At 36.9% G+C, this 21,287-nt stretch overlaps 7 non-coding genes across 7 annotated transcripts; all 7 read right to left on the bottom strand.

The window, feature by feature from the left end:
- Positions 1–303: 303 nt before the first annotated feature.
- Positions 304–375, bottom strand: trnag-ucc (transfer RNA glycine (anticodon UCC)). The gene has a single exon. It is a non-coding gene; the product is annotated as a tRNA-Gly (tRNA).
- A 3,863-nt stretch (positions 376–4,238) lies between these two features.
- On the bottom strand, positions 4,239–4,310 carry trnag-ucc (transfer RNA glycine (anticodon UCC)). Its single transcript has one exon. It is a non-coding gene; the product is annotated as a tRNA-Gly (tRNA).
- A 1,284-nt stretch (positions 4,311–5,594) lies between these two features.
- trnag-ucc (transfer RNA glycine (anticodon UCC)) lies at positions 5,595–5,666 on the bottom strand. Its single transcript has one exon. It is a non-coding gene; the product is annotated as a tRNA-Gly (tRNA).
- A 1,142-nt stretch (positions 5,667–6,808) lies between these two features.
- On the bottom strand, positions 6,809–6,880 carry trnag-ucc (transfer RNA glycine (anticodon UCC)). The gene has a single exon. It is a non-coding gene; the product is annotated as a tRNA-Gly (tRNA).
- A 3,863-nt stretch (positions 6,881–10,743) lies between these two features.
- Positions 10,744–10,815, bottom strand: trnag-ucc (transfer RNA glycine (anticodon UCC)). Its single transcript has one exon. It is a non-coding gene; the product is annotated as a tRNA-Gly (tRNA).
- A 1,284-nt stretch (positions 10,816–12,099) lies between these two features.
- trnag-ucc (transfer RNA glycine (anticodon UCC)) lies at positions 12,100–12,171 on the bottom strand. Its single transcript has one exon. It is a non-coding gene; the product is annotated as a tRNA-Gly (tRNA).
- A 1,142-nt stretch (positions 12,172–13,313) lies between these two features.
- trnag-ucc (transfer RNA glycine (anticodon UCC)) lies at positions 13,314–13,385 on the bottom strand. The gene has a single exon. It is a non-coding gene; the product is annotated as a tRNA-Gly (tRNA).
- Positions 13,386–21,287: the final 7,902 nt, after the last annotated feature.

The following is a 21,287-nucleotide window of genomic DNA, read 5'->3' as shown; positions in this document are numbered from 1 at the left end:
GATTACTTCCTGCATGAAAATGTTTCATATTTTCAACGTTATTTTTAACACTGGGATTTCGGTTGTGTTAAAGTTTCAGCGGAATTTTTCATTACTGACAGAGTTAAGAAGTGTCAGCAAAGATTTATTTGCGTTCAAGATACAGTCATGAGAAGAGCTGCATCTGGCAGGCCAACGCCTGGATTAGGGTATGGAAACATCTGTGCAGCAAGACTTGTTGATCTTTTTTCAGTAGTTATTTCTAAGTCGTCACTGATATGTTTGCAGCCCAGTAACTCTGCTGGGTCTCCTGAAAACGGTCGCTGCGTTGGCCGGCAATCGAACCTGGGTCAACTGCTTGGAAGGCAGCTGTGCTCACCACTATACCACCAACGCTGTAGTACACCACATCTGGCCCATCTGGAGTGAGTCCGAATGCTAAGTGCTTCAGGGTCAGCTGCGGTCACATCATGCGGCCCTTACTTCACACCAGAGGTCCACCGAGCAACTTCGTGTGACTCTGTGGCTCAATGGTAGTGCGTCTGACTTCAGATCAGAGGGTTGTGAGTTCAAATCAGATTGGCGCCTTGATTATTTCCTGAGACACCACAATCAAAAGGGTTTAACAGACTTATTACAGTAATAAGGTGAGAGTGATCAGATTAGTCGTAACTCTGTATTGGTCGGTTTGTACTCTCACTCTGATTGGCCGACCTTTAGCTGCTCTCTGATTGGCCGATCTTTAGCTGCAATCTGATTGGTCGGTCGGTACTCTCACTCTGATTGGCCAATCTTTAGCTGCGCTCTGATTGGTCGGTCGGTACTCTCACTCTGATTGGCCGATCTTTAGCTGAGCTCTGATTGGTCGGTCTACAGCTTCAGTAAATTATGTGAGCATTCACCATACCTATGCTAAGAATAGCATGTAAAATTCTGTTATACCACTTTCTTGATCTGTGGGGAAAGAGTTAGGTCTTCATTCTTTGATCTGCAGTGTCAATGCACCCCATGAATGAATTATAATATCATTACTTTTTAAAAGATTACTGTAATCTGATTACTTTTGAATTATTACTGTAATCTGATTACTTTAGTAAGATTACTGTAATCTGATTACTTTAAAAATATTACTGTAATCTGATTACTTTAATAATATTACTGTAATCTGATCACTTTTTAAAATGTTACTGTAATCTGATTACTTTAATGATATTACTGTAATCTGATTACTTTTTAAAATATTACTGTAATCTGATTACTTATAAAAATTATTAGTGTAATCTGATTTTTTATAAGATTACTGTAATGTGATTACTTCCTGCATGAAAATTTTTCATATTTTCAACGTTGTTTTTAACACTGTCGTAATCAGATTGGCGCCTTGATTATTTCCTGAGACACCACAATCAAAAGTGTTTAACAGACTTATTACAGTAATAAGGGGAGAGTGATCAGATTAGTCGTAACTCTGTATTGGTCGGTTTGTACTCTCACTCTGATTGGCCGACCTTTAGCTGCGCTCTGATTGGTCGGGCTTTACTCTCACTCTGATTGGCCGATCTTTAGCTGCGCTCTGATTGGTCGGTCGGTACTCTCACTCTGATTGGCTGATCTTTAACTGCTTTCTGATTGATCGGTCTGTACTCTCACTCTGATTGGCTGATCTTTAACTGCTTTCTGATTGATCGGTCTGTACTCTCACTCTGATTGGCCGACCTTTAGCTGCGCTCTGATTGGTCGGGCTTTACTCTCACTCTGATTGGCCGATCTTTAGCTGCGCTCTGATTGGTCGGTCGGTACTCTCACTCTGATTGGCCGATCTTTAGCTGAGCTCTGATTGGTCGGTCTACAGCTTCAGTAAATTATGTGAGCATTCACCATACCTATGCTAAGAATAGCATTTAAAATTCTGTTATACCACTTTCTTGATCTGTGGGGAAAGAGTTAGGTCTTCATTCTTTGATCTGCAGTGTCAATGCACCCCATGAATGAATTATAATATCATTACTTTTTAAAAGATTACTGTAATCTGATTACTTTTGAATTATTACTGTAATCTGATTACTTTAGTAAAATTACTGTAATCTGATTACTTTTAAAAATATTACTGTAATCTGATTACTTTAATAATATTACTGTAATCTGATTACTTTTTAAATGTTACTGTAATCTGATTACTTTAGTAATATTACTGTAATCTGATTACTTTTAGAAATATTACTGTAATCTGATTACTTATAAAAATTATTAGTGTAATCTGATTTTTTATAAGATTACTGTAATGTGATTACTTCCTGCATGAAAATTTTTCATATTTTCAACGTTATTTTTAACACTGTCGTAATCAGATTGGCGCCTTGATTATTTCCTGAGACACCACAATCAAAAGGGTTTAACAGACTTATTACAGTAATAAGGTGAGAGTGATCAGATTAGTCGTAACTCTGTATTGGTCGGTTTGTACTCTCACTCTGATTGGCCGACCTTTAGCTGCTCTCTGATTGGCCGATCTTTAGCTGCAATCTGATTGGTCGGTCGGTACTCTCACTCTGATTGGCCGATCTTTAGCTGCGCTCTGATTGGTCGGTCGGTACTCTCACTCTGATTGGCCGATCTTTAGCTGAGCTCTGATTGGTCGGTCTACAGCTTCAGTAAATTATGTGAGCATTCACCATACCTATGCTAAGAATAGCATGTAAAATTCTGTTATACCACTTTCTTGATCTGTGGGGAAAGAGTTAGGTCTTCATTCTTTGATCTGCAGTGTCAATGCACCCCATGAATGAATTATAATATCATTACTTTTTAAAAGATTACTGTAATCTGATTACTTTTGAATTATTACTGTAATCTGATTACTTTAGTAAAATTACTGTAATCTGATTACTTTTAAAAATATTACTGTAATCTGATTACTTTAATAATATTACTGTAATCTGATTACTTTTTAAATGTTACTGTAATCTGATTACTTTAGTAATATTACTGTAATCTGATTACTTTTAGAAATATTACTGTAATCTGATTACTTATAAAAATTATTAGTGTAATCTGATTTTTTATAAGATTACTGTAATGTGATTACTTCCTGCATGAAAATTTTTCATATTTTCAACGTTATTTTTAACACTGTCGTAATCAGATTGGCGCCTTGATTATTTCCTGAGACACCACAATCAAAAGGGTTTAACAGACTTATTACAGTAATAAGGTGAGAGTGATCAGATTAGTCGTAACTCTGTATTGGTCGGTTTGTACTCTCACTCTGATTGGCCGACCTTTAGCTGCTCTCTGATTGGCCGATCTTTAGCTGCAATCTGATTGGTCGGTCGGTACTCTCACTCTGATTGGCCGATCTTTAGCTGCGCTCTGATTGGTCGGTCGGTACTCTCACTCTGATTGGCCGATCTTTAGCTGAGCTCTGATTGGTCGGTCTACAGCTTCAGTAAATTATGTGAGCATTCACCATACCTATGCTAAGAATAGCATGTAAAATTCTGTTATACCACTTTCTTGATCTGTGGGGAAAGAGTTAGGTCTTCATTCTTTGATCTGCAGTGTCAATGCACCCCATGAATGAATTATAATATCATTACTTTTTAAAAGATTACTGTAATCTGATTACTTTTGAATTATTACTGTAATCTGATTACTTTTATAAGATTACTGTAATCTGATTACTTTAGTAAGATTACTGTAATCTGATTACTTTAAAAAATATTACTGTAATCTGATTACTTTAATAATGTTACTGTAATCTGATTACTTTTTAAAATATTACTGTAATCTGATTACTTTAATGATATTACTGTAATCTGATTACTTTAATAATATTACTGTAATCTGATTACTTTAATGATATTACTGTAATCTGCTTACTTTTAGAAATATTACTGTAATCTGATTACTTTAAAAAATTATTAGTGTAATCTTATTTTTTATAAGATTACTGTAATGTGATTACTTCCTGCATGAAAATGTTTCATATTTTCAACCTTATTTTTAACACTGGGATTTCGGTTGTGTTAAAGTTTCAGCGGAATTTTTCATTACTGACAGAGTTAAGAAGTGTCAGTAAAGATTTATTTGCGTTCAAGATACAGTCATGAGAAGAGCTGCATCTGGCAGGCCAACGCCTGGATTAGGGTATGGAAACATCTGTGCAGCAAGATCTTGTTGATCTTTTTTCAGTAGTTATTTCTAAGTCGTCACTGATATGTTTCCAGCCCAGCTCTGCTGGGTCTCCTGAAAACGGTCGCTGCGTTGGCCGGCAATCGAACCTGGGTCAACTGCTTGGAAGGCAGCTGTGCTCACCACTATACCACCAACGCTGTAGTACACCACATCTGGCCCATCTGGAGTGAGTCCGAATGCTAAGTGCTTCAGGGTCAGCTGCGGTCACATCATGCGGCCCATACTTCACACCAGAGGTCCACCGAGCAACTTCGTGTGACTCTGTGGCGCAATGGTAGTGCGTCTGACTTCAGATCAGAAGGTTGTGAGTTCAAATCAGATTGGCGCCTTGATTGTTTCCTGAGACACCACAATCAAAAGTGTTTAACAGACTTATTACAGTAATAAGGTGAGAGTGATCATATTGGTCGGTCTGTACTCTCACTCTGATTGGCCGATCTTTAGCTGCTCTCTGATTGGCCGATCTTTAGCTGCAATCTGATTGGTCGGTCGGTACTCTCACTCTGATTGGCCGATCTTTAGCTGCGCTCTGATTGGTCGGTCGGTACTCTCACTCTGATTGGCCGATCTTTAGCTGAGCTCTGATTGGTCGGTCTACAGCTTCAGTAAATTATGTGAGCATTCACCATACCTATGCTAAGAATAGCATGTAAAATTCTGTTATACCACTTTCTTGATCTGTGGGGAAAGAGTTAGGTCTTCATTCTTTGATCTGCAGTGTCAATGCACCCCATGAATGAATTATAATATCATTACTTTTTAAAAGATTACTGTAATCTGATTACTTTTGAATTATTACTGTAATCTGATTACTTTTAAAAATATTACTGTAATCTGATTACTTTAATAATATTACTGTAATCTGATTACTTTTTAAAAATGTTACTGTAATCTGATTACTTTAGTAATATTACTGTAATCTGATTACTTTTAGAAATATTACTGTAATCTGATTACTTTAATGATATTACTGTAATCTGATTACTTTAATAATATTACTGTAATCTGATTACTTTAATGATATTACTGTAATCTGATTACTTTTAGAAATATTACTGTAATCTGATTACTTTAAAAAATTATTAGTGTAATCTTATTTTTTATAAGATTACTGTAATGTGATTACTTCCTGCATGAAAATGTTTCATATTTTCAACGTTATTTTTAACACTGGGATTTCGGTTGTGTTAAAGTTTCAGCGGAATTTTTCATTACTGACAGAGTTAAGAAGTGTCAGTAAAGATTTATTTGCGTTCAAGATACAGTCATGAGAAGAGCTGCATCTGGCAGGCCAACGCCTGGATTAGGGTATGGAAACATCTGTGCAGCAAGATCTTGTTGATCTTTTTTCAGTAGTTATTTCTAAGTCGTCACTGATATGTTTCCAGCCCAGCTCTGCTGGGTCTCCTGTAAACGGTCGCTGCGTTGGCCGGCAATCGAACCTGGGTCAACTGCTTGGAAGGCAGCTGTGCTCACCACTATACCACCAACGCTGTAGTACACCACATCTGGCCCATCTGGAGTGAGTCCGAATACTAAGTGCTTCAGGGTCAGCTGCGGTCACATCATGCGGCCCATACTTCACACCAGAGGTCCACCGAGCAACTTCGTGTGACTCTGTGGCGCAATGGTAGTGCGTCTGACTTCAGATCAGAAGGTTGTGAGTTCAAATCAGATTGGCGCCTTGATTGTTTCCTGAGACACCACAATCAAAAGTGTTTAACAGACTTATTACAGTAATAAGGTGAGAGTGATCATATTGGTCGGTCTGTACTCTCACTCTGATTGGCTGATCTTTAGCTGCTCTCTGATTGGCCGATCTTTAGCTGCAATCTGATTGGTCGGTCGGTACTCTCACTCTGATTGGCCGATCTTTAGCTGCGCTCTGATTGGTCGGTCGGTACTCTCACTCTGATTGGCCGATCTTTAGCTGAGCTCTGATTGGTCGGTCTACAGCTTCAGTAAATTATGTGAGCATTCACCATACCTATGCTAAGAATAGCATTTAAAATTCTGTTATACCACTTTCTTGATCTGTGGGGAAAGAGTTAGGTCTTCATTCTTTGATCTGCAGTGTCAATGCACCCCATGAATGAATTATAATATCATTACTTTTTAAAAGATTACTGTAATCTGATTACTTTTGAATTATTACTGTAATCTGATTACTTTAGTAAAATTACTGTAATCTGATTACTTTAATAATATTACTGTAATATGATTACTTTAATGATATTACTGTAATCTGATTACTTTTAGAAATATTACTGTAATCTGATTACTTAAAAAAATTATTAGTGTAATCTTATTTTTTATAAGATTACTGTAATGTGATTACTTCCTGCATGAAAATGTTTCATATTTTCAACGTTATTTTTAACACTGGGATTTCGGTTGTGTTAAAGTTTCAGCGGAATTTTTCATTACTGACAGAGTTAAGAAGTGTCAGCTAAGATTTATTTGCGTTCAAGATACAGTCATGAGAAGAGCTGCATCTGGCAGGCCAACGCCTGGATTAGGGTATGGAAACATCTGTGCAGCAAGACTTGTTGATCTTTTTTCAGTAGTTATTTCTAAGTCGTCACTGATATGTTTGCAGCCCAGTAACTCTGCTGGGTCTCCTGAAAACGGTCACTGCGTTGGCCGGCAATCGAACCTGGGTCAACTGCTTGGAAGGCAGCTGTGCTCACCACTATACCACCAACGCTGTAGTACACCACATCTGGCCCATCTGGAGTGAGTCCGAATGCTAAGTGCTTCAGGGTCAGCTGCGGTCACATCATGCGGCCCTTACTTCACACCAGAGGTCCACCGAGCAACTTCGTGTGACTCTGTGGCTCAATGGTAGTGCGTCTGACTTCAGATCAGAGGGTTGTGAGTTCAAATCAGATTGGCGCCTTGATTATTTCCTGAGACACCACAATCAAAAGGGTTTAACAGACTTATTACAGTAATAAGGTGAGAGTGATCAGATTAGTCGTAACTCTGTATTGGTCGGTTTGTACTCTCACTCTGATTGGCCGACCTTTAGCTGCTCTCTGATTGGCCGATCTTTAGCTGCAATCTGATTGGTCGGTCGGTACTCTCACTCTGATTGGCCAATCTTTAGCTGCGCTCTGATTGGTCGGTCGGTACTCTCACTCTGATTGGCCGATCTTTAGCTGAGCTCTGATTGGTCGGTCTACAGCTTCAGTAAATTATGTGAGCATTCACCATACCTATGCTAAGAATAGCATGTAAAATTCTGTTATACCACTTTCTTGATCTGTGGGGAAAGAGTTAGGTCTTCATTCTTTGATCTGCAGTGTCAATGCACCCCATGAATGAATTATAATATCATTACTTTTTAAAAGATTACTGTAATCTGATTACTTTTGAATTATTACTGTAATCTGATTACTTTAGTAAGATTACTGTAATCTGATTACTTTAAAAATATTACTGTAATCTGATTACTTTAATAATATTACTGTAATCTGATCACTTTTTAAAATGTTACTGTAATCTGATTACTTTAATGATATTACTGTAATCTGATTACTTTTTAAAATATTACTGTAATCTGATTACTTATAAAAATTATTAGTGTAATCTGATTTTTTATAAGATTACTGTAATGTGATTACTTCCTGCATGAAAATTTTTCATATTTTCAACGTTGTTTTTAACACTGTCGTAATCAGATTGGCGCCTTGATTATTTCCTGAGACACCACAATCAAAAGTGTTTAACAGACTTATTACAGTAATAAGGGGAGAGTGATCAGATTAGTCGTAACTCTGTATTGGTCGGTTTGTACTCTCACTCTGATTGGCCGACCTTTAGCTGCGCTCTGATTGGTCGGGCTTTACTCTCACTCTGATTGGCCGATCTTTAGCTGCGCTCTGATTGGTCGGTCGGTACTCTCACTCTGATTGGCTGATCTTTAACTGCTTTCTGATTGATCGGTCTGTACTCTCACTCTGATTGGCTGATCTTTAACTGCTTTCTGATTGATCGGTCTGTACTCTCACTCTGATTGGCCGACCTTTAGCTGCGCTCTGATTGGTCGGGCTTTACTCTCACTCTGATTGGCCGATCTTTAGCTGCGCTCTGATTGGTCGGTCGGTACTCTCACTCTGATTGGCCGATCTTTAGCTGAGCTCTGATTGGTCGGTCTACAGCTTCAGTAAATTATGTGAGCATTCACCATACCTATGCTAAGAATAGCATTTAAAATTCTGTTATACCACTTTCTTGATCTGTGGGGAAAGAGTTAGGTCTTCATTCTTTGATCTGCAGTGTCAATGCACCCCATGAATGAATTATAATATCATTACTTTTTAAAAGATTACTGTAATCTGATTACTTTTGAATTATTACTGTAATCTGATTACTTTAGTAAAATTACTGTAATCTGATTACTTTTAAAAATATTACTGTAATCTGATTACTTTAATAATATTACTGTAATCTGATTACTTTTTAAATGTTACTGTAATCTGATTACTTTAGTAATATTACTGTAATCTGATTACTTTTAGAAATATTACTGTAATCTGATTACTTATAAAAATTATTAGTGTAATCTGATTTTTTATAAGATTACTGTAATGTGATTACTTCCTGCATGAAAATTTTTCATATTTTCAACGTTATTTTTAACACTGTCGTAATCAGATTGGCGCCTTGATTATTTCCTGAGACACCACAATCAAAAGGGTTTAACAGACTTATTACAGTAATAAGGTGAGAGTGATCAGATTAGTCGTAACTCTGTATTGGTCGGTTTGTACTCTCACTCTGATTGGCCGACCTTTAGCTGCTCTCTGATTGGCCGATCTTTAGCTGCAATCTGATTGGTCGGTCGGTACTCTCACTCTGATTGGCCGATCTTTAGCTGCGCTCTGATTGGTCGGTCGGTACTCTCACTCTGATTGGCCGATCTTTAGCTGAGCTCTGATTGGTCGGTCTACAGCTTCAGTAAATTATGTGAGCATTCACCATACCTATGCTAAGAATAGCATGTAAAATTCTGTTATACCACTTTCTTGATCTGTGGGGAAAGAGTTAGGTCTTCATTCTTTGATCTGCAGTGTCAATGCACCCCATGAATGAATTATAATATCATTACTTTTTAAAAGATTACTGTAATCTGATTACTTTTGAATTATTACTGTAATCTGATTACTTTAGTAAAATTACTGTAATCTGATTACTTTTAAAAATATTACTGTAATCTGATTACTTTAATAATATTACTGTAATCTGATTACTTTTTAAATGTTACTGTAATCTGATTACTTTAGTAATATTACTGTAATCTGATTACTTTTAGAAATATTACTGTAATCTGATTACTTATAAAAATTATTAGTGTAATCTGATTTTTTATAAGATTACTGTAATGTGATTACTTCCTGCATGAAAATTTTTCATATTTTCAACGTTATTTTTAACACTGTCGTAATCAGATTGGCGCCTTGATTATTTCCTGAGACACCACAATCAAAAGGGTTTAACAGACTTATTACAGTAATAAGGTGAGAGTGATCAGATTAGTCGTAACTCTGTATTGGTCGGTTTGTACTCTCACTCTGATTGGCCGACCTTTAGCTGCTCTCTGATTGGCCGATCTTTAGCTGCAATCTGATTGGTCGGTCGGTACTCTCACTCTGATTGGCCGATCTTTAGCTGCGCTCTGATTGGTCGGTCGGTACTCTCACTCTGATTGGCCGATCTTTAGCTGAGCTCTGATTGGTCGGTCTACAGCTTCAGTAAATTATGTGAGCATTCACCATACCTATGCTAAGAATAGCATGTAAAATTCTGTTATACCACTTTCTTGATCTGTGGGGAAAGAGTTAGGTCTTCATTCTTTGATCTGCAGTGTCAATGCACCCCATGAATGAATTATAATATCATTACTTTTTAAAAGATTACTGTAATCTGATTACTTTTGAATTATTACTGTAATCTGATTACTTTTATAAGATTACTGTAATCTGATTACTTTAGTAAGATTACTGTAATCTGATTACTTTAAAAAATATTACTGTAATCTGATTACTTTAATAATATTACTGTAATCTGATTACTTTTTAAAATATTACTGTAATCTGATTACTTTAATGATATTACTGTAATCTGATTACTTTAATAATATTACTGTAATCTGATTACTTTAATGATATTACTGTAATCTGCTTACTTTTAGAAATATTACTGTAATCTGATTACTTTAAAAAATTATTAGTGTAATCTTATTTTTTATAAGATTACTGTAATGTGATTACTTCCTGCATGAAAATGTTTCATATTTTCAACGTTATTTTTAACACTGGGATTTCGGTTGTGTTAAAGTTTCAGCGGAATTTTTCATTACTGACAGAGTTAAGAAGTGTCAGTAAAGATTTATTTGCGTTCAAGATACAGTCATGAGAAGAGCTGCATCTGGCAGGCCAACGCCTGGATTAGGGTATGGAAACATCTGTGCAGCAAGATCTTGTTGATCTTTTTTCAGTAGTTATTTCTAAGTCGTCACTGATATGTTTCCAGCCCAGCTCTGCTGGGTCTCCTGAAAACGGTCGCTGCGTTGGCCGGCAATCGAACCTGGGTCAACTGCTTGGAAGGCAGCTGTGCTCACCACTATACCACCAACGCTGTAGTACACCACATCTGGCCCATCTGGAGTGAGTCCGAATGCTAAGTGCTTCAGGGTCAGCTGCGGTCACATCATGCGGCCCATACTTCACACCAGAGGTCCACCGAGCAACTTCGTGTGACTCTGTGGCGCAATGGTAGTGCGTCTGACTTCAGATCAGAAGGTTGTGAGTTCAAATCAGATTGGCGCCTTGATTGTTTCCTGAGACACCACAATCAAAAGTGTTTAACAGACTTATTACAGTAATAAGGTGAGAGTGATCATATTGGTCGGTCTGTACTCTCACTCTGATTGGCTGATCTTTAGCTGCTCTCTGATTGGCCGATCTTTAGCTGCAATCTGATTGGTCGGTCGGTACTCTCACTCTGATTGGCCGATCTTTAGCTGCGCTCTGATTGGTCGGTCGGTACTCTCACTCTGATTGGCCGATCTTTAGCTGAGCTCTGATTGGTCGGTCTACAGCTTCAGTAAATTATGTGAGCATTCACCATACCTATGCTAAGAATAGCATGTAAAATTCTGTTATACCACTTTCTTGATCTGTGGGGAAAGAGTTAGGTCTTCATTCTTTGATCTGCAGTGTCAATGCACCCCATGAATGAATTATAATATCATTACTTTTTAAAAGATTACTGTAATCTGATTACTTTTGAATTATTACTGTAATCTGATTACTTTTAAAAATATTACTGTAATCTGATTACTTTAATAATATTACTGTAATCTGATTACTTTTTAAAAATGTTACTGTAATCTGATTACTTTAGTAATATTACTGTAATCTGATTACTTTTAGAAATATTACTGTAATCTGATTACTTTAATGATATTACTGTAATCTGATTACTTTAATAATATTACTGTAATCTGATTACTTTAATGATATTACTGTAATCTGATTACTTTTAGAAATATTACTGTAATCTGATTACTTTAAAAAATTATTAGTGTAATCTTATTTTTTATAAGATTACTGTAATGTGATTACTTCCTGCATGAAAATGTTTCATATTTTCAACGTTATTTTTAACACTGGGATTTCGGTTGTGTTAAAGTTTCAGCGGAATTTTTCATTACTGACAGAGTTAAGAAGTGTCAGTAAAGATTTATTTGCGTTCAAGATACAGTCATGAGAAGAGCTGCATCTGGCAGGCCAACGCCTGGATTAGGGTATGGAAACATCTGTGCAGCAAGATCTTGTTGATCTTTTTTCAGTAGTTATTTCTAAGTCGTCACTGATATGTTTCCAGCCCAGCTCTGCTGGGTCTCCTGTAAACGGTCGCTGCGTTGGCCGGCAATCGAACCTGGGTCAACTGCTTGGAAGGCAGCTGTGCTCACCACTATACCACCAACGCTGTAGTACACCACATCTGGCCCATCTGGAGTGAGTCCGAATACTAAGTGCTTCAGGGTCAGCTGCGGTCACATCATGCGGCCCATACTTCACACCAGAGGTCCACTGAGCAACTTCGTGTGACTCTGTGGCGCAATGGTAGTGCGTCTGACTTCAGATCAGAAGGTTGTGAGTTCAAATCAGATTGGCGCCTTGATTGTTTCCTGAGACACCACAATCAAAAGTGTTTAACAGACTTATTACAGTAATAAGGTGAGAGTGATCATATTGGTCGGTCTGTACTCTCACTCTGATTGGCTGATCTTTAGCTGCTCTCTGATTGGCCGATCTTTAGCTGCAATCTGATTGGTCGGTCGGTACTCTCACTCTGATTGGCCGATCTTTAGCTGCGCTCTGATTGGTCGGTCGGTACTCTCACTCTGATTGGCCGATCTTTAGCTGAGCTCTGATTGGTCGGTCTACAGCTTCAGTAAATTATGTGAGCATTCACCATACCTATGCTAAGAATAGCATTTAAAATTCTGTTATACCACTTTCTTGATCTGTGGGGAAAGAGTTAGGTCTTCATTCTTTGATCTGCAGTGTCAATGCACCCCATGAATGAATTATAATATCATTACTTTTTAAAAGATTACTGTAATCTGATTACTTTTGAATTATTACTGTAATCTGATTACTTTAGTAAAATTACTGTAATCTGATTACTTTAATAATATTACTGTAATATGATTACTTTAATGATATTACTGTAATCTGATTACTTTTAGAAATATTACTGTAATCTGATTACTTAAAAAAATTATTAGTGTAATCTTATTTTTTATAAGATTACTGTAATGTGATTACTTCCTGCATGAAAATGTTTCATATTTTCAACGTTATTTTTAACACTGGGATTTCGGTTGTGTTAAAGTTTCAGCGGAATTTTTCATTACTGACAGAGTTAAGAAGTGTCAACAAAGATTTATTTGCGTTCAAGATACAGTCATGAGAAGAGATGCATCTGGCAGGCCAACGCCTGGATTAGGGTATGGAAACATCTGTGCAGCAAGACTTGTTGATCTTTTTTCAGTAGTTATTTGTAAGTCGTCACTGATATGTTTGCAGCCCAGTAACTCTGCTGGGTCTCCTGAAAACGGTCGCTGCGTTGGCCGGCAATCGAACCTGGGTCAACTGCTTGGAAGGCAGCTGTGCTCACCACTATACCACCAACGCTGTAGTACACCACATCTGGCCCATCTGGAGTGAGTCCGAATGCTAAGTGCTTCAGGGTCAGCTGCGGTCACATCATGCGGCCCTTACTTCACACCAGAGGTCCACCGAGCAACTTCGTGTGACTCTGTGGCTCAATGGTAGTGCGTCTGACTTCAGATCAGAGGGTTGTGAGTTCAAATCAGATTGGCGCCTTGATTATTTCCTGAGACACCACAATCAAAAGGGTTTAACAGACTTATTACAGTAATAAGGTGAGAGTGATCAGATTAGTCGTAACTCTGTATTGGTCGGTTTGTACTCTCACTCTGATTGGCCGACCTTTAGCTGCTCTCTGATTGGCCGATCTTTAGCTGCAATCTGATTGGTCGGTCGGTACTCTCACTCTGATTGGCCGATCTTTAGCTGCGCTCTGATTGGTCGGTCGGTACTCTCACTCTGATTGGCCGATCTTTAGCTGAGCTCTGATTGGTCGGTCTACAGCTTCAGTAAATTATGTGAGCATTCACCATACCTATGCTAAGAATAGCATGTAAAATTCGGTTATACCACTTTCTTGATCTGTGGGGAAAGAGTTAGGTCTTCATTCTTTGATCTGCAGTGTCAATGCACCCCATGAATGAATTATAATATCATTACTTTTTAAAAGATTACTGTAATCTGATTACTTTTGAATTATTACTGTAATCTGATTACTTTAGTAAGATTACTGTAATCTGATTACTTTAAAAATATTACTGTAATCTGATTACTTTAATAATATTACTGTAATCTGATCACTTTTTAAAATGTTACTGTAATCTGATTACTTTAATGATATTACTGTAATCTGATTACTTTTTAAAATATTACTGTAATCTGATTACTTATAAAAATTATTAGTGTAATCTGATTTTTTATAAGATTACTGTAATGTGATTACTTCCTGCATGAAAATTTTTCATATTTTCAACGTTGTTTTTAACACTGTCGTAATCAGATTGGCGCCTTGATTATTTCCTGAGACACCACAATCAAAAGTGTTTAACAGACTTATTACAGTAATAAGGGGAGAGTGATCAGATTAGTCGTAACTCTGTATTGGTCGGTTTGTACTCTCACTCTGATTGGCCGACCTTTAGCTGCGCTCTGATTGGTCGGGCTTTACTCTCACTCTGATTGGCCGATCTTTAGCTGCGCTCTGATTGGTCGGTCGGTACTCTCACTCTGATTGGCTGATCTTTAACTGCTTTCTGATTGATCGGTCTGTACTCTCACTCTGATTGGCCGACCTTTAGCTGCGCTCTGATTGGTCGGGCTTTACTCTCACTCTGATTGGCCGATCTTTAGCTGCGCTCTGATTGGTCGGTCGGTACTCTCACTCTGATTGGCCGATCTTTAGCTGAGCTCTGATTGGTCGGTCTACAGCTTCAGTAAATTATGTGAGCATTCACCATACCTATGCTAAGAATAGCATTTAAAATTCTGTTATACCACTTTCTTGATCTGTGGGGAAAGAGTTAGGTCTTCATTCTTTGATCTGCAGTGTCAATGCACCCCATGAATGAATTATAATATCATTACTTTTTAAAAGATTACTGTAATCTGATTACTTTTGAATTATTACTGTAATCTGATTACTTTAGTAAAATTACTGTAATCTGATTACTTTTAAAAATATTACTGTAATCTGATTACTTTAATAATATTACTGTAATCTGATTACTTTTTAAATGTTACTGTAATCTGATTACTTTAGTAATATTACTGTAATCTGATTACTTTTAGAAATATTACTGTAATCTGATTACTTATAAAAATTATTAGTGTAATCTGATTTTTTATAAGATTACTGTAATGTGATTACTTCCTGCATGAAAATTTTTCATATTTTCAACGTTATTTTTAACACTGTCGTAATCAGATTGGCGCCTTGATTATTTCCTGAGACACCACAATCAAAAGGGTTTAACAGACTTATTACAGTAATAAGGTGAGAGTGATCAGATTAGTCGTAACTCTGTATTGGTCGGTTTGTACTCTCACTCTGATTGGCCGACCTTTAGCTGCTCTCTGATTGGCCGATCTTTAGCTGCAATCTGATTGGTCGGTCGGTACTCTCACTCTGATTGGCCGATCTTTAGCTGCGCTCTGATTGGTCGGTCGGTACTCTCACTCTGATTGGCCGATCTTTAGCTGAGCTCTGATTGGTCGGTCTACAGCTTCAGTAAATTATGTGAGCATTCACCATACCTATGCTAAGAATAGCATGTAAAATTCTGTTATACCACTTTCTTGATCTGTGGGGAAAGAGTTAGGTCTTCATTCTTTGATCTGCAGTGTCAATGCACCCCATGAATGAATTATAATATCATTACTTTTTAAAAGATTACTGTAATCTGATTACTTTTGAATTATTACTGTAATCTGATTACTTTTATAAGATTACTGTAATCTGATTACTTTAGTAAGATTACTGTAATCTGATTACTTTAAAAAATATTACTGTAATCTGATTACTTTAATAATATTACTGTAATCTGATTACTTTTTAAAATATTACTGTAATCTGATTACTTTAATGATATTACTGTAATCTGATTACTTTAATAATATTACTGTAATCTGATTACTTTAATGATATTACTGTAATCTGCTTACTTTTAGAAATATTACTGTAATCTGATTACTTTAAAAAATTATTAGTGTAATCTTATTTTTTATAAGATTACTGTAATGTGATTACTTCCTGCATGAAAATGTTTCATATTTTCAACGTTATTTTTAACACTGGGATTTCGGTTGTGTTAAAGTTTCAGCGGAATTTTTCATTACTGACAGAGTTAAGAAGTGTCAGTAAAGATTTATTTGCGTTCAAGATACAGTCATGAGAAGAGCTGCATCTGGCAGGCCAACGCCTGGATTAGGGTATGGAAACATCTGTGCAGCAAGATCTTGTTGATCTTTTTTCAGTAGTTATTTCTAAGTCGTCACTGATATGTTTCCAGCCCAGCTCTGCTGGGTCTCCTGTAAACGGTCGCTGCGTTGGCCGGCAATCGAACCTGGGTCAACTGCTTGGAAGGCAGCTGTGCTCACCACTATACCACCAACGCTGTAGTACACCACATCTGGCCCATCTGGAGTGAGTCCGAATACTAAGTGCTTCAGGGTCAGCTGCGGTCACATCATGCGGCCCATACTTCACACCAGAGGTCCACCGAGCAACTTCGTGTGACTCTGTGGCGCAATGGTAGTGCGTCTGACTTCAGATCAGAAGGTTGTGAGTTCAAATCAGATTGGCGCCTTGATTGTTTCCTGAGACACCACAATCAAAAGTGTTTAACAGACTTATTACAGTAATAAGGTGAGAGTGATCATATTGGTCGGTCTGTACTCTCACTCTGATTGGCTGATCTTTAGCTGCTCTCTGATTGGCCGATCTTTAGCTGCAATCTGATTGGTCGGTCGGTACTCTCACTCTGATTGGCCGATCTTTAGCTGCGCTCTGATTGGTCGGTCGGTACTCTCACTCTGATTGGCCGATCTTTAGCTGAGCTCTGATTGGTCGGTCTACAGCTTCAGTAAATTATGTGAGCATTCACCATACCTATGCTAAGAATAGCATTTAAAATTCTGTTATACCACTTTCTTGATCTGTGGGGAAAGAGTTAGGTCTTCATTCTTTGATCTGCAGTGTCAATGCACCCCATGAATGAATTATAATATCATTACTTTTTAAAAGATTACTGTAATCTGATTACTTTTGAATTATTACTGTAATCTGATTACTTTAGTAAAATTACTGTAATCTGATTACTTTAATAATATTACTGTAATATGATTACTTTAATGATATTACTGTAATCTGATTACTTTTAGAAATATTACTGTAATCTGATTACTTAAAAAAATTATTAGTGTAATCTTATTTTTTATAAGATTACTGTAATGTGATTACTTCCTGCATGAAAATGTTTCATATTTTCAACGTTATTTTTAACACTGGGATTTCGGTTGTGTTAAAGTTTCAGCGGAATTTTTCATTACTGACAGAGTTAAGAAGTGTCAGCTAAGATTTATTTGCGTTCAAGATACAGTCATGAGAAGAGCTGCATCTGGCAGGCCAACGCCTGGATTAGGGTATGGAAACATCTGTGCAGCAAGACTTGTTGATCTTTTTTCAGTAGTTATTTCTAAGTCGTCACTGATATGTTTGCAGCCCAGTAACTCTGCTGGGTCTCCTGAAAACGGTCACTGCGTTGGCCGGCAATCGAACCTGGGTCAACTGCTTGGAAGGCAGCTGTGCTCACCACTATACCACCAACGCTGTAGTACACCACATCTGGCCCATCTGGAGTGAGTCCGAATGCTAAGTGCTTCAGGGTCAGCTGCGGTCACATCATGCGGCCCTTACTTCACACCAGAGGTCCACCGAGCAACTTCGTGTGACTCTGTGGCTCAATGGTAGTGCGTCTGACTTCAGATCAGAGGGTTGTGAGTTCAAATCAGATTGGCGCCTTGATTATTTCCTGAGACACCACAATCAAAAGGGTTTAACAGACTTATTACAGTAATAAGGTGAGAGTGATCAGATTAGTCGTAACTCTGTATTGGTCGGTTTGTACTCTCACTCTGATTGGCCGACCTTTAGCTGCTCTCTGATTGGCCGATCTTTAGCTGCAATCTGATTGGTCGGTCGGTACTCTCACTCTGATTGGCCAATCTTTAGCTGCGCTCTGATTGGTCGGTCGGTACTCTCACTCTGATTGGCCGATCTTTAGCTGAGCTCTGATTGGTCGGTCTACAGCTTCAGTAAATTATGTGAGCATTCACCATACCTATGCTAAGAATAGCATGTAAAATTCTGTTATACCACTTTCTTGATCTGTGGGGAAAGAGTTAGGTCTTCATTCTTTGATCTGCAGTGTCAATGCACCCCATGAATGAATTATAATATCATTACTTTTTAAAAGATTACTGTAATCTGATTACTTTTGAATTATTACTGTAATCTGATTACTTTAGTAAGATTACTGTAATCTGATTACTTTAAAAATATTACTGTAATCTGATTACTTTAATAATATTACTGTAATCTGATCACTTTTTAAAATGTTACTGTAATCTGATTACTTTAATGATATTACTGTAATCTGATTACTTTTTAAAATATTACTGTAATCTGATTACTTATAAAAATTATTAGTGTAATCTGATTTTTTATAAGATTACTGTAATGTGATTACTTCCTGCATGAAAATTTTTCATATTTTCAACGTTGTTTTTAACACTGTCGTAATCAGATTGGCGCCTTGATTATTTCCTGAGACACCACAATCAAAAGTGTTTAACAGACTTATTACAGTAATAAGGGGAGAGTGATCAGATTAGTCGTAACTCTGTATTGGTCGGTTTGTACTCTCACTCTGATTGGCCGACCTTTAGCTGCGCTCTGATTGGTCGGGCTTTACTCTCACTCTGATTGGCCGATCTTTAGCTGCGCTCTGATTGGTCGGTCGGTACTCTCACTCTGATTGGCTGATCTTTAACTGCTTTCTGATTGATCGGTCTGTACTCTCACTCTGATTGGCTGATCTTTAACTGCTTTCTGATTGATCGGTCTGTACTCTCACTCTGATTGGCCGACCTTTAGCTGCGCTCTGATTGGTCGGGCTTTACTCTCACTCTGATTGGCCGATCTTTAGCTGCGCTCTGATTGGTCGGTCGGTACTCTCACTCTGATTGGCCGATCTTTAGCTGAGCTCTGATTGGTCGGTCTACAGCTTCAGTAAATTATGTGAGCATTCACCATACCTATGCTAAGAATAGCATTTAAAATTCTGTTATACCACTTTCTTGATCTGTGGGGAAAGAGTTAGGTCTTCATTCTTTGATCTGCAGTGTCAATGCACCCCATGAATGAATTATAATATCATTACTTTTTAAAAGATTACTGTAATCTGATTACTTTTGAATTATTACTGTAATCTGATTACTTTAGTAAAATTACTGTAATCTGATTACTTTTAAAAATATTACTGTAATCTGATTACTTTAATAATATTACTGTAATCTGATTACTTTTTAAATGTTACTGTAATCTGATTACTTTAGTAATATTACTGTAATCTGATTACTTTTAGAAATATTACTGTAATCTGATTACTTATAAAAATTATTAGTGTAATCTGATTTTTTATAAGATTACTGTAATGTGATTACTTCCTGCATGAAAATTTTTCATATTTTCAACGTTATTTTTAACACTGTCGTAATCAGATTGGCGCCTTGATTATTTCCTGAGACACCACAATCAAAAGGGTTTAACAGACTTATTACAGTAATAAGGTGAGAGTGATCAGATTAGTCGTAACTCTGTATTGGTCGGTTTGTACTCTCACTCTGATTGGCCGACCTTTAGCTGCTCTCTGATTGGCCGATCTTTAGCTGCAATCTGATTGGTCGGTCGGTACTCTCACTCTGATTGGCCGATCTTTAGCTGCGCTCTGATTGGTCGGTCGGTACTCTCACTCTGATTGGCCGATCTTTAGCTGAGCTCTGATTGGTCGGTCTACAGCTTCAGTAAATTATGTGAGCATTCACCATACCTATGCTAAGAATAGCATGTAAAATTCTGTTATACCACTTTCTTGATCTGTGGGGAAAGAGTTAGGTCTTCATTCTTTGATCTGCAGTGTCAATGCACCCCATGAATGAATTATAATATCATTACTTTTTAAAAGATTACTGTAATCTGATTACTTTTGAATTATTACTGTAATCTGATTACTTTAGTAAAATTACTGTAATCTGATTACTTTTAAAAATATTACTGTAATCTGATTACTTTAATAATATTACTGTAATCTGATTACTTTTTAAATGTTACTGTAATCTGATTACTTTAGTAATATTACTGTAATCTGATTACTTTTAGAAATATTACTGTAATCTGATTACTTATAAAAATTATTAGTGTAATCTGATTTTTTATAAGATTACTGTAATGTGATTACTTCCTGCATGAAAATTTTTCATATTTTCAACGTTATTTTTAACACTGTCGTAATCAGATTGGCGCCTTGATTATTTCCTGAGACACCACAATCAAAAGGGTTTAACAGACTTATTACAGTAATAAGGTGAGAGTGATCAGATTAGTCGTAACTCTGTATTGGTCGGTTTGTACTCTCACTCTGATTGGCCGACCTTTAGCTGCTCTCTGATTGGCCGATCTTTAGCTGCAATCTGATTGGTCGGTCGGTACTCTCACTCTGATTGGCCGATCTTTAGCTGCGCTCTGATTGGTCGGTCGGTACTCTCACTCTGATTGGCCGATCTTTAGCTGAGCTCTGATTGGTCGGTCTACAGCTTCAGTAAATTATGTGAGCATTCACCATACCTATGCTAAGAATAGCATGTAAAATTCTGTTATACCACTTTCTTGATCTGTGGGGAAAGAGTTAGGTCTTCATTCTTTGATCTGCAGTGTCAATGCACCCCATGAATGAATTATAATATCATTACTTTTTAAAAGATTACTGTAATCTGATTACTTTTGAATTATTACTGTAATCTGATTACTTTTATAAGATTACTGTAATCTGATTACTTTAGTAAGATTACTGTAATCTGATTACTTTAAAAAATATTACTGTAATCTGATTACTTTAATAATATTACTGTAATCTGATTACTTTTTAAAATATTACTGTAATCTGATTACTTTAATGATATTACTGTAATCTGATTACTTTAATAATATTACTGTAATCTGATTACTTTAATGATATTACTGTAATCTGCTTACTTTTAGAAATATTACTGTAATCTGATTACTTTAAAAAATTATTAGTGTAATCTTATTTTTTATAAGATTACTGTAATGTGATTACTTCCTGCATGAAAATGTTTCATATTTTCAAC

The sequence above is a fragment of the Leuresthes tenuis genome, unplaced genomic scaffold (genome assembly GCF_036924035.1).
Source record: "Leuresthes tenuis unplaced genomic scaffold, fLeuTen1.0.hap1 SCAF_24, whole genome shotgun sequence".
NCBI classification, from domain to species: Eukaryota; Metazoa; Chordata; class Actinopteri; order Atheriniformes; family Atherinopsidae; genus Leuresthes; species Leuresthes tenuis.
The sequence above is the reverse complement of the archived record's forward strand: the minus strand, read 5'-3'. Positions and strand labels throughout refer to the sequence as shown.